We start from the raw sequence: 14,579 nt of genomic DNA on the forward strand, positions 1-14,579 counted from the left end.
GCTACACCGTTTAATACAGAATAATAGTCCGCATAACTTCCCTTACTGTTTACCATGGAATGGACAATTCTCGTAACACTGCATGAGTACTCGCACTACTGGGAGCACATGCTGAGAGTCAGTTACTCCAACAGCAACCTCGTCAATACCTTCCATCGGGATAGGATACCTTCGTCTTCCAGGTGCCACACCATGTTCCCCCGTGTTTACGAATTTCATTATCATCTTCTTTAAACCATTTAATCACATCGGGCCTCTCCTCACACCTTTCAGTCGGCGATACTCTCTCAGCATAGCGCTGCAATTGCTGTCGTTCACATAAAACAGTTTCACTAATAACGCACCGTCTCTCTTCTCGACAGCCGTACTGTTAAATCACGTTATAGCTTGTCAGATTACAGCGCGTACATCATACAGACAGTATAAAGCCAGATTTACATCTAGTGACCAAAATTGGAACTAGTTTTCTCCAGCGTAAATCGGTGCCCCATTAACGCATCAGCATATCGACCAAGTTTCGCTGCCATTCGATAATTGCAATACACACAGGACGTCCGAGAATAGCTGCACTTTAGTTATAATCACCTGGTAGATAGAGATGTAAGGCGAAGAATAGTTCAGTATGGAGTGTAATTTCAGTTTCTCTTTTCATATTCAATAGAGTGCGACATTGGTGTACTTTTGGATTTGACCCTTGAAAGGTGGCTACACTGAGCCACAGCGCCAGAGATCGCGCCAGAGAGTATTGTTCTGCCGCCTCCACTGGCAGTGATTATTGAGACGTAGCGGCAAGCAGTGCTTGCCGAGAAGTTGTGGTGGACACTGCTTGTCGTGAAGTTGGAGTGAGATGTGGTAGTGGAGAGTGTTGTTCCATGTTTTATGCAGTTATTTGATGGGAGAGATAGCAGATGTTATTCTAATGGAGATATTGTAATGATCAGAGTGCATTTCGTCAATATATATGAAGGTAATAAAACACTATGTTCTTTTATTATTTGTGTGTCTCAAATAATGCATCATTACAGGTTCAGTCAACAAAGCATCTGGCTTGTGTTCTTGTATTAGAGTGTAATTTTGGTTTTCTTGCACAATTATAGTATTTCTAATTTTCTTTTATCACGTCAATATTTAAAAATTCTTGTCTTGTTGAAGAAGAACCGTGCCAGATGTGCGTTGAGTCATACTACCACATACAGAACAGCTACACTTGTGCTTTGTTGGCTTCGTAGATTTTATAGTTGCTGGGGACTTAATTAATTAATTGTATTAACGAAAATTTTCATTTCATTCTTTGTTGTTGTTCCATGCAGTCAGATTGCGTACAAAAACTAGTCAGGGCCAGCCGTTTACGAGACTTGCGTAATCGGATTTACAGCTACTAAAATTATTTGCATTTGCATTTTATTATTTAATTAAGCCCCCATGCACCCTCTTACGTTCTCGTTTGTGCAAACAGTTTTCCTTCCAGCTATTTCCTTTATTGCCCTGATCATTTAGCAGTATTAATGATCTTTGAGCCATATAACTATATTCCCACGCACCTGCTGTATATTACTGACTCACTGCCGTCCACCGTAACAAATACGAGCCACCACATCCTAACCACATGGGTTTTCCCTGAGGTCTGGAAATAGGGACTTAGTAAGCCACTGACTAAAAAGTACGTGGCCACAGCATCCTCTGGTTACCGATCCATTTGCATTCTTCTGGCAATGTCCTAAGTCTCAGAATATATAATCCACGACCAGCTAACCAACTGTTTAATTACAAATAACCTTCTAGGCGAGTATCAACCAGTATCCATAAAAATCGCAACATAACAACTGCTTTAAAAAACTAGCAGCCGACCTGTTCTTGCTATGGATAGACAAGAAGGAGCTACCATGTACTTCTCAGACTTTCTCGAAGCCTTGGACAGTATAAACCTTGACAATTTTAGTTGCTAAACTTAATAGCCTAAACATCTCTCCAAGAGCAATGCAATGGCATCGCTCTTACCTTGACATCTCTCCAGCAATGCGTCTTGTCTGGCACCATAAAGTCACAGTGGTGGCAGGTAGTATAAGAGGTCTCTCGGGGCTTGGTAATATGTCCTATACTCTTTTCGTTGTATGTCAATGATGCTTCATCACTTTCGTCCTACTGTAAATACAACATGCTGATGACCTCCAGTTGTTTCTAGTGGAAAACCAATAAACATGGAGAGAGCTCTCGAGAATTTCTGTATTGACCTAAGCGCACAATCAAACAACATATTGTTAAATCTCAATCCAATCAAAACTCAAGTGGTGCTGGTAGGTCAGACTAGAAACATTAGCTGAAATATTGAAAATTCCTTCCCTCTTTCATCTTAAAGGGTACCAATATCAATTTCTCTCCCTCAGAAAAGTGACTAGGAGTACTAATAGATGAAAAGCTGAATTGGGCTGAGCACACAGCTGCGACTTGCAAGAAGGCATCAGAATCTGTCTACGTACTACGGAAACATAAAAAGATCTTCCCTTTCGACCTCAAACAGAAACTAGTACAAACTTCCAATTGTTGATAACATTGATATTATCCTGTAAGGTCTTTCTCGGGAATGCTCACAGCGCCTGCAACTGGTGATGAATGCCTGTGTTCGCTGTATCCGTGACGTTTGTCTCTTTGATGATATTTCGTCATCACATGCACGGGTATCCCAGCTACGTGCGGACCAGAGAGGAGACTCATACACTCTGTCTCCGTCCCTCACATATCTCCTCGACCTTCACGCTCTCTTCTGAACAACTTACCAGAAATACTCGTTCCCATCAGGGGAAAATCCTTTCTGTTCCAATCTATCACTCAGCCTCTTTGTCGAAGTCCTTTGCAATAGCAGGAAGCAGACTCTGAAATGACCTCCAGTATTCTATTAGAGAACCTAAGGAGAAACGACAGTTAATGACATATCTACTAAAGCAACAATACTATCTACCTTTGAAACTTCCTGGCATATTATAACTGTGTGTTTGAACCTGACTCGAAACTGGTGGCTTTGCCCTTCGCAGATATCACATTCGAGTCCTGGTCCGAGATGCAGTTTTAATCTGGCAGGAAGTTTCAGATCAGCGCAAAATAAACTGTAGAATGAAAAATCATTCCGAAAATGTCTACCTTTGCTCCAGTAATCACTCGTTAACCCATTACATTCTTTTTCTCAATAAGATCTTCTTATTGCTATTATTACTGCGGCAACAGCAGAAGCTGTAATAGTAGTAGAGGTACTCCTAACATTAACTTCATTAGTTCTTAGTCAGTACTATTTATTTACGTTCTATCTATATACATTCTAAATATCTTTAACACGGCAATACTATTTTATTATTATCTGTCATTATACAATTACTGTTTCTTCTCTGGTAACTAAAAGTAAAAACAGATGCTGTATGTTTGATACATTGGTCCGATGTAAGAGAGGAACTGAAGGTCCTAATCCCAAGGCGTTAAATAAATAAGTAAATAAATAAAATAAATAAACATATCTTAATCAGAATCATCGGTGTAAGGCTGTACCTGAGGAGCATGAAAGTGACAGTTTTCCTCAAAGCGTTTCACAGTTCGCCGTTTCAGTGATGTTGGTCTGTCCGTACACTGCTGCTTAATTAACACACTTTCTTACGAGTTCTGTCCGTCCTGTCATGCAGTTGAGCGCTATGCGGGGTCAGTGGAGTGGAAAAATTCTTCCCCTTATTCGTCTGTGTTTACCCCTTATAAGACCCACGACACAGGGTCGTTTATGTAATTTTTTATATTAAGCTTTCTCTTCTTTCAATTCAGCGCCGAACGATGGAAAAATGATTGCTCGTGTTCCTCTCTAGGAAGCGTTATTAATCAAATTTGTCCATACTGTTTCTAAGGAGGCAGTATATAGAGGACTAGAGTTTCACAGCAGTCCTCACAGCATTCCTCATTCTTAATATCTTAAAAATAAGTTTATGCGTCATATGAGACGTCTATCTGTTATTTCTGTAACGTTTTAAAACGAGTCAAGCGACCTATGGCTAGTAGTGTATTTCTGTAAACACTTGACGTACTCTATTTCCCACCCTACACACTTCCCGTACATTAGAGCTTTATTCGACACAAGGCCATATGAAAGATATATAAAAATTATAGACAAATTCCAGTTTCTCAGTGGCTTGCTGTTTGACCAAACACTGTCACTGAAAATTTAACTTACGTGAGCGTCTCATTTAGCTTCCCCACACATCGATACACTAAGCCATTTGCACATCACCACTCACAGAGTGCGAACTGCATCTTTACGTTTACCGAGAGACCATTTTCGGAAACAGTTGCGTTGTGCCGAGCGAGATGACACAATGGTTAAAACGTTTGATTCACAATCGGGAGGAAGAACTAAGGAAAGAAGTTTTCAGCTCAATCTCCCGTTGACTATGAGATCTGACGGAGTGTGGGTGATGAATTAGTTCGTGTTCGCTTCAAAGGGCTCAACATAGAACTTCATGGCCACAGGGTCTTTGACAACCGTCCTTTTCACAGAGGCACAATGCTTGCTTGATGCCGTGAAAAGAACTTAAAGGTTAAGATAGAGATCTCGCGATTGCTTGCTACCAGCCATTCTTTCTGCGCGCTATTAGTTGCCACTGACAATTCCTGCTGGAACAGGAGGATGTTTCAATGGTGCACAAGGTATTCTCAGCCACACTCCGTATTGCAGCTTGCGGAGTATAATTACAGAAAAATTAGATCCTCATCCGGTAACCTTGATAGAACTCTGGGCCGGCTCCAGGAACTTTTGCCGCTCCCCCCATTTTTCGACATAGTCAATTTTCTCACAATATAAGTCATACATAACGCCTTATTTTCATATATCACACTCACACCTCTGTTTGTTGTGAATATGTCTTTATGATCAAAGCAGCAATAAGTGATACGTTCGCAGTGCAATACATTTTAAGCCATAACTCTAGAATTAAGTTGTTAGCGCCTAGAACCGCTCGGCCACCACGGCCGGCCAGCTGTTTGGTTTTTGTTGAAATTGTCGAAGATTGGTCCAAGGTATTTTAGTATGTTAATGAGCAGGTTAGGACGGCCATAACTGGTGCGATAGAAGTCGTGGAGACGGAAGGCGTGGGTGCAGCCTCCTGTATTTATTGCCTGGATTTTGAAGGGGTTGCACTAGGAGGTAAACTGATTGAGATGGATTTGGAAGGTTCGTTGGTATTTCTGGAACAAAGGATAGAGGATGATGAAAGCGGGGTCATCAGCATACTGAAGGAGGTGGACGGCAGGAGGTGGTTTGGGCATACTGGTAGTGTATAAGGGGTAGAAGAGAGGGGAGAGAACGGAACCTTGGGGCACTCCTGCATTCGAATGGAAGATTCGGGAATTTGTGTTGTTAACAAATACTCACGATGGGCGGTTGGAGAGGAAGGATCTAATAAGACGGTCATTGCTGATTGTAAGTGCGCAAGTCTGGAGTTTAAAAAGGAAACTGGAGTGCCACAGAGGGTTGCATGCTTTCTCTACATCAGCGGAGACAAAGATGGTGGTTTATACGGTTGTTGAACTGTTCTGATGGGTCAAGTTCAGGAGTTGAGGAGTTGATAATGAGCAGAAAAGGAGGTACATAAGTCCCACTGGGTAACAGGAAACGGATGGTGTGGTGTAGATGGTGGTGGATGCGACGGGAGCAGATGCATTCCTACACACTGAGATGAACGAAGACCTGCTACGTTCCGCAACATACAGCGCGCAGCGAATATCCGGCGCTTGCGTCAGAATCAATTTGACACACGGGTCACACTTCCCGGTGGCAGGGCCCTTGCTGGCGGAAACGCGGAATTCAGCTGTCCTGGTCAGAATCATAGTTTTATAGTACTCCATTGAAAGTCCAGTGGGAATTCAGTGTTTGGAAATAGCGGACTTGCTTCGTTGCAAAATTCAAGTGCAACGTTGATGTTCAGTGCAGCGATCTTTCACAGTGCGTGTGGTCTGTCCTGTGTAAACCATACCACACTGACAAGGTACTTTGCAAATTCCGGCCCTCCCCGACAACAAGTCGTCCTTCATTGATCCTAAAAGATCTGCAATCTTGTGTGGTGGAGGGAAAATCACTTTCACCTGAAATTTACGGACGAACCTTGTTATTTTAAACAAATTGTTACTAAGAAAAGAAAGAAAAGTTAAATATTTTGCCGGCGTGTTCTCCTCTTCATCCACTTCCTGAATCTCGGTTCTGACTGACAGTGTCCAGGTAACCTGCCTGGAGGAATATCCATTTTTTCTTAAGTCTGTCATTAGATTGGCGAGCTCTTTAGGAAACTATCTAATCCGAGACAGTGTGAGCTCTATGTACTAGTGCTTTAAGTTCGCTCTTAGTTTGCGACAGGTGATGAGAAGTTGGCTCTTGCCGCTTGTATGTACAAATCCGTATTAGTGGGCGTACGATAAACAGAATAGCCTGGTGGAAAATCTGATGAACCGTGTCAGCGGCTACCAGTTGGACAGTGCATCTCCACGATTCGTTCTTATCTAAGACGACAGAGCGCGCCAATGGCCGTGGCCAGCGCTAATGCAGAAGACAGATGAGTTCCGCTTTTCCACCTGCGAGGGCCCTGCCGCCGGGGAGTGTGGTTCGTCCGTTAATTTGATTTTGATGCATGCGCGGAATACTCGCAACGTGCTGTGTATCGCGAAAAAACAAGTCTGATTCATACTTCGATGGCACACCTGAAGATAATTGGCAGGCGCCCAGTTGAAATACCGTGGGATGCATTAAACGACAACCAGCTGCAATCCCGAAATTTGTTTGAACAAATTGGTTTTGCTGCGCTGGAGAAAAGTACTCGAGAACGTCGTTTATCCGGACCAGGTGGGACCGGATGTAATCTGAATTATCGAAAATCCGAGATGCAAGAACCCTAACATGTATTACAGTACACAAACCTTTTATTCTGGCACTAGCAAGAAACATTGTTTTGCTAATTAAACTGTGTGGGCCTATTTACTGTTATTTACTAAAATAGTGTGCAGATGTCTTTGGTTTGAAACTTCCGTTGCGTTTGAGAGCAGCACGAGCGGGAAGACGTTTCAGTAGCATCAGGTTGGCTGGACTGTCTCCAGCAGACGTTCTAGGTGCTCCATTAGTTTTTCCAGTTTTGGTCGCCTCCTCATCAGTAGGCATCATTTCATCTTCTGAAACACCACTTTTATAGTCTGCCACTCCACCACAGTCGTTGCCTGTAGCACAACAGACGGAAATACACATTTCACCATCGATAATCATGCTGTAACAACTATCAGTGTCATCTGCAACCAGTCATCTACGTCACTATTGTCTAGCGTGAAAATGTTTCTTTACTACATGCGATACCAACGTAATAATTGTACGTATACTGCACAGTATCAAGTATACGCCGGACATTTTCGCTTTAAAAAGGAAAAAGAAACAAAGAAATGAATCTGGATAAACCGGGAAACCGGGTTAATGTGTGTTGGCTAAACGAGGTTCTTGTTTAGTCCTGTACTGCCAACATTACCAGGGAGCCAGCGCTGTCCCTCCTGCAGAGTGTCAGACGAATAGCGCAGGCGACCTCTTGGACCTATAAGTTGGTTATTCTGAAGTAGTGAGAAACCGTCTCTCTCCGTTACTATGAATCGAGTTTGAACGTAACGGCTAAAATTTGTCTTTTCAGCAGACTCGTCATCTTAGGATCATCTTGCTAATTGCTGAAAGTTATGCGGACCTTCTTTCCCAGTTGCTGTTCACCTTGGGGAGACATTGGCCCTTCAGAATTGCCAATAAAATTATTTATCGGAGCGAAAACTGTCCATCAAACTTGTCAGCTAATTAATTATGCAAGCTATCTCTCTCTCCTCTCGTGATTACCGCCATCTGATTCGTCATCTCCTAAAGTCCATATCTATGTCTGGTTTTAAATTACCCGTATATTTCATATGCCTTTCTTTGTCAAGCTGAACGGAATAGTCGTTGTAACCTCTGGCGTGGGAGCTCGTATGAGCAGCAAAATTCTCTTTTAGAGGTGTGATTAGAATACTTGCATCGTCAGCACAGATAGTTTTTCCGCCTTCCTTGATTAGAAGTTTGGTCGTGATTTTTGTGAATTTCGATAGTTTCTGTGTTGTCGGGTTTGTGTGAGTTTCCTTTTAACACTGAAGTTCTCGTGAGGAAGTCAGATATACTGACGATATATGCAAACACAACTACGTCAGATAGAGTCCGTACAGAGGAGAAGGGTGGGCATACTGACAGGCGAACTTCGTCGCAAGTCGTCCCTAACGAACGCTGCTGAGAGCCGACTAAAGGCGCGAAGCGACGCGCCGTTCATTAGCGGTTGTCATTAAGGCGGGCAGTCGTTAATTACGCCGTCTGCCGACAGAGCGCGCGGCCATCACTCAGCGCCGAGCATCCTCTACTCCAGACAGAGCACCAAAGGCCCTTGCCCCGACTGCAAAAACAAGCCGCTTTCAGCGTTCAGTCTATTCTGTGCGATAACGACGTCCTTTCCATTGAAAACACTTTTTGGTATGAAACGCGCTTCTCTTTGCTACCGAGATTTCATTCCATTCCATACATATCAGTTGATTTTATTCGTGTAGCTGTAGTCCTTCGACAGTTATTTTCTCCATCGTTGTAATTTACAAATAGGTCAAGTGCTCGTAACGTTATATTTAGGTTTTAGTGAGACCAACCATTATTTATTTGGCTGAAAGGTTCAAGTGTGTGTGTGTTACTGTTGATACATCATTTTACGTGCATGTGTAGCGATGGTGTTGTTGTTAATCAACATTTTAGATGTTATTTGATGTTGCAGCAAACTTTTGTTTCGCCTCCGTGTTGCAAAGTAATTAAAATTAATTTTTATTAACCATGAAAATATTCATCTTAGTGTGGCATTCGTGATCAATAATAAGTAATGGATTAGATGTGCCAAATGCGAAAACGTAAATGCACTGCGCAGAAAATAAAGGTATCACTTTTTCTAAACGCCATTGTCTATCGTTACGACGCATAAGTTTGAAATTTGGCTCAATGATGCCTACAACCTGCTTCTGTAACGCTATAAAACCGTAGCACCCTGCGACGTCACCTTTGCACCCGGCGACACTTCAGAAATTAAAATGTTGACACATGTGAGGAAAAGGCCACGACTCCGAGGTTCATATGAGTTGTGAGGTGGAATAATGGTGTCACATTGACACCAAATTTCACCACAATTAAGTCCAATGGCTTCGCCGACGTGTCACATACTGGAAACGTGTAGACAATTTTAGACCTATTGCATGCCATCAGTGTTTGCTAAAGTTATGGAAAAGGCTGTGTTTGTAAGGATAATCGATCAATTTATATCACATAATTTGCTATCAAATGTACAGTTCGGCTTTAGAAGTCGTTTAACAACTGAAAATGCTGTATTCTCTTTTCTCTGTGGGGTACCGGATGGATTAATCAAAAGGTTTCGAACGCAAGGCATCTTTCTTGATTTAACTAAGGTGTTTGATTGTATTGATCACAAAATATTGCCCAGAAGTTGGACCATTATCGAATACAGGGAGTAGCTCACAATTGGTCAGCGCGACAAACTGTCAATCCTAAGGGCCCGGATTCGATTTACGGCTGGGTCGGAGATTTTCTCCGCCCAGGGACTGGGTGTTGTGTTGTCCTAATCATCACCATTTCATCCCCATCGACACACAAGTCGCCGAAGTGGCGTCAAATCGAAAGACTTGCACCAGGTGACCGGTCTTCCCGACGGGAGGCCCTCGTCACACGACATTAATATTATAGTAGCTCACAATTAGTTCACCTCTTACTTTAACAACAGACAGCAAAAGGCCATTATTCACAATGCTGACAATGGCTGTGATGTGGGGTCTGAGTGGGGTACAGGCAAATAGGGGGGGGGGGGGGGGGTGCCCCAGGGATCAGTGCTGGGGCCACTCCAGTTCCCTATTTATATAAATGATGTATACAGGTAATTCTAAAATATTTCTGTTCGCTGATGACACTATCTTGGCAGTAAAGGGTGTTGTGTGCAACATTGGCTCTGTTTCAAATAGTGTAGTTCATGACATAAGTTCATGGCTTGTAGAAAATAAAATAACGTTAAATCACAGTGAAACTCAGTTTTTACAGTTACTAACACCCAGTTCAACAAAACCCGACGTTTTAATTTCACAGAATGGGCATATGACTAATGAAACTGAACAGTTGAAATTTCTAGGTGTTCAGATGGATAGTAAATTGTCATGGAAAGCCCACGTTCAGGATCTTGTTCAAAGAATGCTGTCATTTATACTTTTCGAATGGTATCTGAGGTAAGTGATCGTTCGACACGAAAATTAGTCTACTTTGCTTATTTTCATTCGCTTATGTCATATGGTATTATATTTTGGGGTAACGTTTCCCATTCTCAAAGGATATTTTCGGCTCAGAGACGGGCAGTTCGGGAAACGAGTGGTGTCAGTTCGCAGACCGCTTGTCGAGCCCAGTATACCTGTCTGGGTATTCTGACATTGACCTCTCAATATATATGTCCTTTAATGCCGTTTCTTGTTAATAATATCACCTTATTTCCAAGAATTAGCAGTTTTCACTCAGTTAATTCAGTGCAGAAACCCATACTGCACTTGGATCGCACTCCCTTGACTCTTGTGCAGAAAGGTGTGCAGTATACTACTGCATCCATTTTCAATAAGCTACCACAAGAACTTAAAAATCTTAGCAGTAATCCACCCGATTTCAAAACTAAATTGAAGAATTTCCTCGTGGATCACTCCTTTTATTCCCTTGACGAGTTCCTTGAAAAATTAAGCTGATTCATATGTTATATTGTTGATAGCCTTTACTTAAACTTGTGGCTTGATTTTTTTTGGCATCATACACACTTTATTTTATCTGTTATTAATTTTATGTTGTAATTTCATGTACTGACACGTTCCATGTTCTTGGAGATTTGCTCCTCAATTTGGTCTTACGGAACTAGACATGTAAATAAATAAATAAATAATGTCATCACACCCCCTTCTAGCCACTTTTGACCCCTTCTTTTGAAGCCTCTGCGATGGAGGTCAGGACCACGACACCCAGCGTGGAAATCGTGCCGTTCTTGTATGGGTGGCCGAAGAAAACATATCAGCCACACCGCCGCTAAGTATCGACACGAGGGGGTGGTATAAAGGGCGTCAATGGAACCACCCTCTTCCCTGGAGCGTTGATTCCCGCACGCTTCACGGTCGAAAACGACGGTTCGCAGTGCATTGAGCAAAAGGACGACCTTCTTGGCAATGTTCGACACTGCTGATATTTTCCGGCCTATTGAACCCTACTCTAAGAACTTCGGGGGGGGGGGGGGGGGGCTGCAACTTCTCTGATCCCTTTGGAGTATAGTGCGACCACAAAATTTGCTCTGGGATACAGGGTGGAACCACTAGAGACTGCTCAAAACAAATTCGATAAAACCTGAACGTGATCCGTGCGACAACACACTCGGTTCTATCCATGCACCTTTGTCGAGCACATTAAGCATGTACCTGGCATAGACTTCGACAGTTGTTGAGTTGAGTGGTGCCTTGCAACTGCACTAGCGGCTGAGGGCCGGCGTGCCACTACGACATCCCTTTAAGGGGAGACACCACATTAGGAGGTTCAAAAAATCCGTTTTTTTATTGCATAAATCGTTAGCTTAACTATCCAAGAATGAAAATTGGAATGGCTACACTGGACAATCTTCAGCGGACATTACAGAGTAACTGTTGTTTTTGGCTGAAATTGTTCAAAAAAATTCACAAAAACTGTTCAAAATATGAATGAAATGATGTAAAAATTTTATTGAATTCTAATTAATTGTTCCTACCCAAACAAATACCAAAACGTCAGTGAGAAACAGCCTCCTAATGTGGTTTCCCCCCTTAATGACCATCCTCCAAGCTGAGGGGCATGAGGTTAGCACACGGTTGTTCCGAACATTGCTGGCTGTCTAGACCTTCGAAGCGCTATCAGTCAAACAGTTCCTCAATTTGCCTGAAAAGTCTGCGTGCATCCCATTCCAGTCCCCCGTCGAAAAGTCCCTTGCAGTACCGGGAACTGAACTGGAACCTTTGGGTGGCAGTCAGATACACTGACCGCACAGCTACAATGTCTAAATTGTGGAGCAGGTGATCCCAGTAATACATAAAACTTTTTATTAAAATGTCTAAAGACATGTACTTCTCTTGAAAAAAAGGCGACCGGTATCAACGTCTTCAAGTTAAGAACTGGTACCATTAAAATACTAAATGGCATGACATCTTGGTGCCTTGTGTTTTTGTATGTCTTTCTTTCTCTGTGGTTTTGTTTAATTTGACTTCAACGCCTCTTCATGACCTTTACTATACTAGTATCAGTATCGTTTATGTCTGTAGACCCAAATGGTGAATTATGGCTTATTCGCTGGCTATTGATTTCAGGAAACTATCTACATAATTTTATCATTGGATATAATGAACCCTTCTTCACAAAATGATCTACTTGTTACAGGCCTATAGGATTACCCAAAGTATTTACCAATAAATCAAACTATCTTGGAATGGAAGGGGTGCAATAACTCCAAATTTTAAAATTAGCAACGTTTGCGATAATGTTAAATGTAATTGGCGCTAGAACGATCTTTAAAAGATCCCTACGAACCGGTTCACTGAAGAGAAGGATCAATTATAGCAGCACTGTACGAATGACGGCTAGTATTTGTCACACCACAAAACTACCTTAGCAGTTCAAAAACGACAGACCGACTACACTATCCGGGCTAGCAACTGCTCGCATGCACTCTGTATGGCCGTCCATATGCAGACCGCGTCATTCGCCGTGTCATTGTAGCCTGTTCGGAGAGACGACAATCGACAAGGTGGTGTCGGTCCCATGCCAGAAACAGACGGCCCTTCATTCAGCAAACCGCTGTCCACTCATTAAGGGACATGCATCGTCCTCTTCCCAGTTTGCAAGCGCCTCCTAACTGGAGAAGCAGCACATCAGACTGTTTAAAGCTAGCAGGCCGCTGCTAATCTTGCGTGTACGGAATAATGGCACAGTGTTTGGTTCCCTTGTTTTAAATTTGACGTCTATATGTGTAATTGTGTTTGCGTGCTCCTCAAACCGGGGCTCCACCGTGCGGATGCATGGCCCTATATTAGTGTGTGTGTGTGTGTGGGGGGGGGGGGTTGTACAGCATTCAGCATGGAAGGTTTTGTTTTAATGAACTGAGGAGTTCCTCAGTTAACGATTATATGGTACATTGTGTCTATTTTCTTCTATGTAGTATTTTAGCCCACTGACCTTTCCCAGTTACTTCTTTTTGAGCCTCATTATTAGGCCTGAAGATGAACGCCAAGTGTGGTTGTGGCCGAAAGCTGTGTAAAAAGAAAATGTGGTGATGTAAACGTTACAATGAAAAGCTTCATATATCTAATTTTGACGATATATCAGCTTGAACTGTCCTTTCGTATACTTATTCTGACACAATCAATACGGTTTTAACATACATTAAAGTTAAAAAGAAACTAATTACGTGCCTATTGTCTTAATACTGTCGTGTCGGTACATCTCACCAAGGTGTCAGGCATTTCTGCTTGAGAAACGAACATTGGCAGGATTGTAGGAGGCGTTTATGTATTCCACAACCAGGCTAGGACTGGTCTGCACGAGGCGACAGCGTCGAGTGGCTGTGTGCAGGAGTCCACAGGCAGCTGCTTCGTGTTTGCGGCTGTGGCCCACGGCTAGAGCGGTGACCTCTTTGTAACAATCCCGTTTTCTTATTGTTATTATTTGTTTTCATTTCTTGCCTCCCGAATGCTAACTTTCGTGACTTTGCCTAAACCTTGGGTTTCTACGACATGAAAAATCTATCGAAATGACACTTTAACAGTATTGGTAATTACTGCTAATGAACCTGTTATAGATTTAAGAGTTTATTTAATGATTTTCAATTTTATAAAAACGTTAAACCAGTTCTGACTCGAGTCTAAAATTTTCCAAAGGTGTTCGTGATTTTGTGAAGCTTCTGGTGTAAATTATTGAGACCGTTTTCTAAGCATATTTGACTAAACTTCACTACTTACCTGAGTTATCGTTTAGGCAACTTTTAGTTATCCATTCAACAACAGTGACAGAATTTACTACAGGCGATGGCACCTGTACCTTATGTTAATTCTTCTGTTATGGAACAGATTACAGTTGTTGTGTTCTTCAGTCCAGAGACTGGTTTGATGCAGCTCTCCATGCTACACTATCCTGTGCAAGCTTTTTCATCTCCCAGTACCTACTGCAAGTTGTAAATAGCTTTTCGCTCCCTGCATTTGACCCCTGCCACCTTCAGAATTTGGGAGAGAGTATTCCAGTCAACATTGTCAAAAGCTTTCTCTAAATCTACAAATGCTAGAAACGTAGGTTTGCCATTCCTTAATCTTTCTTCTAAGGTAAGTCGTAGGGTCAGTATTGTCTCAAGCGTTCCAACGTTTCTATGGAATCCAAACTGATCTTCCCCGAGGTCGGCTTCTACCAGTTTTTCAATTCGCCTGCAAAAATTCGTGTTAGT

Source organism: Schistocerca cancellata, chromosome 5, assembly GCF_023864275.1.
Source record: "Schistocerca cancellata isolate TAMUIC-IGC-003103 chromosome 5, iqSchCanc2.1, whole genome shotgun sequence".
NCBI lineage: Eukaryota > Metazoa > Arthropoda > Insecta > Orthoptera > Acrididae > Schistocerca > Schistocerca cancellata.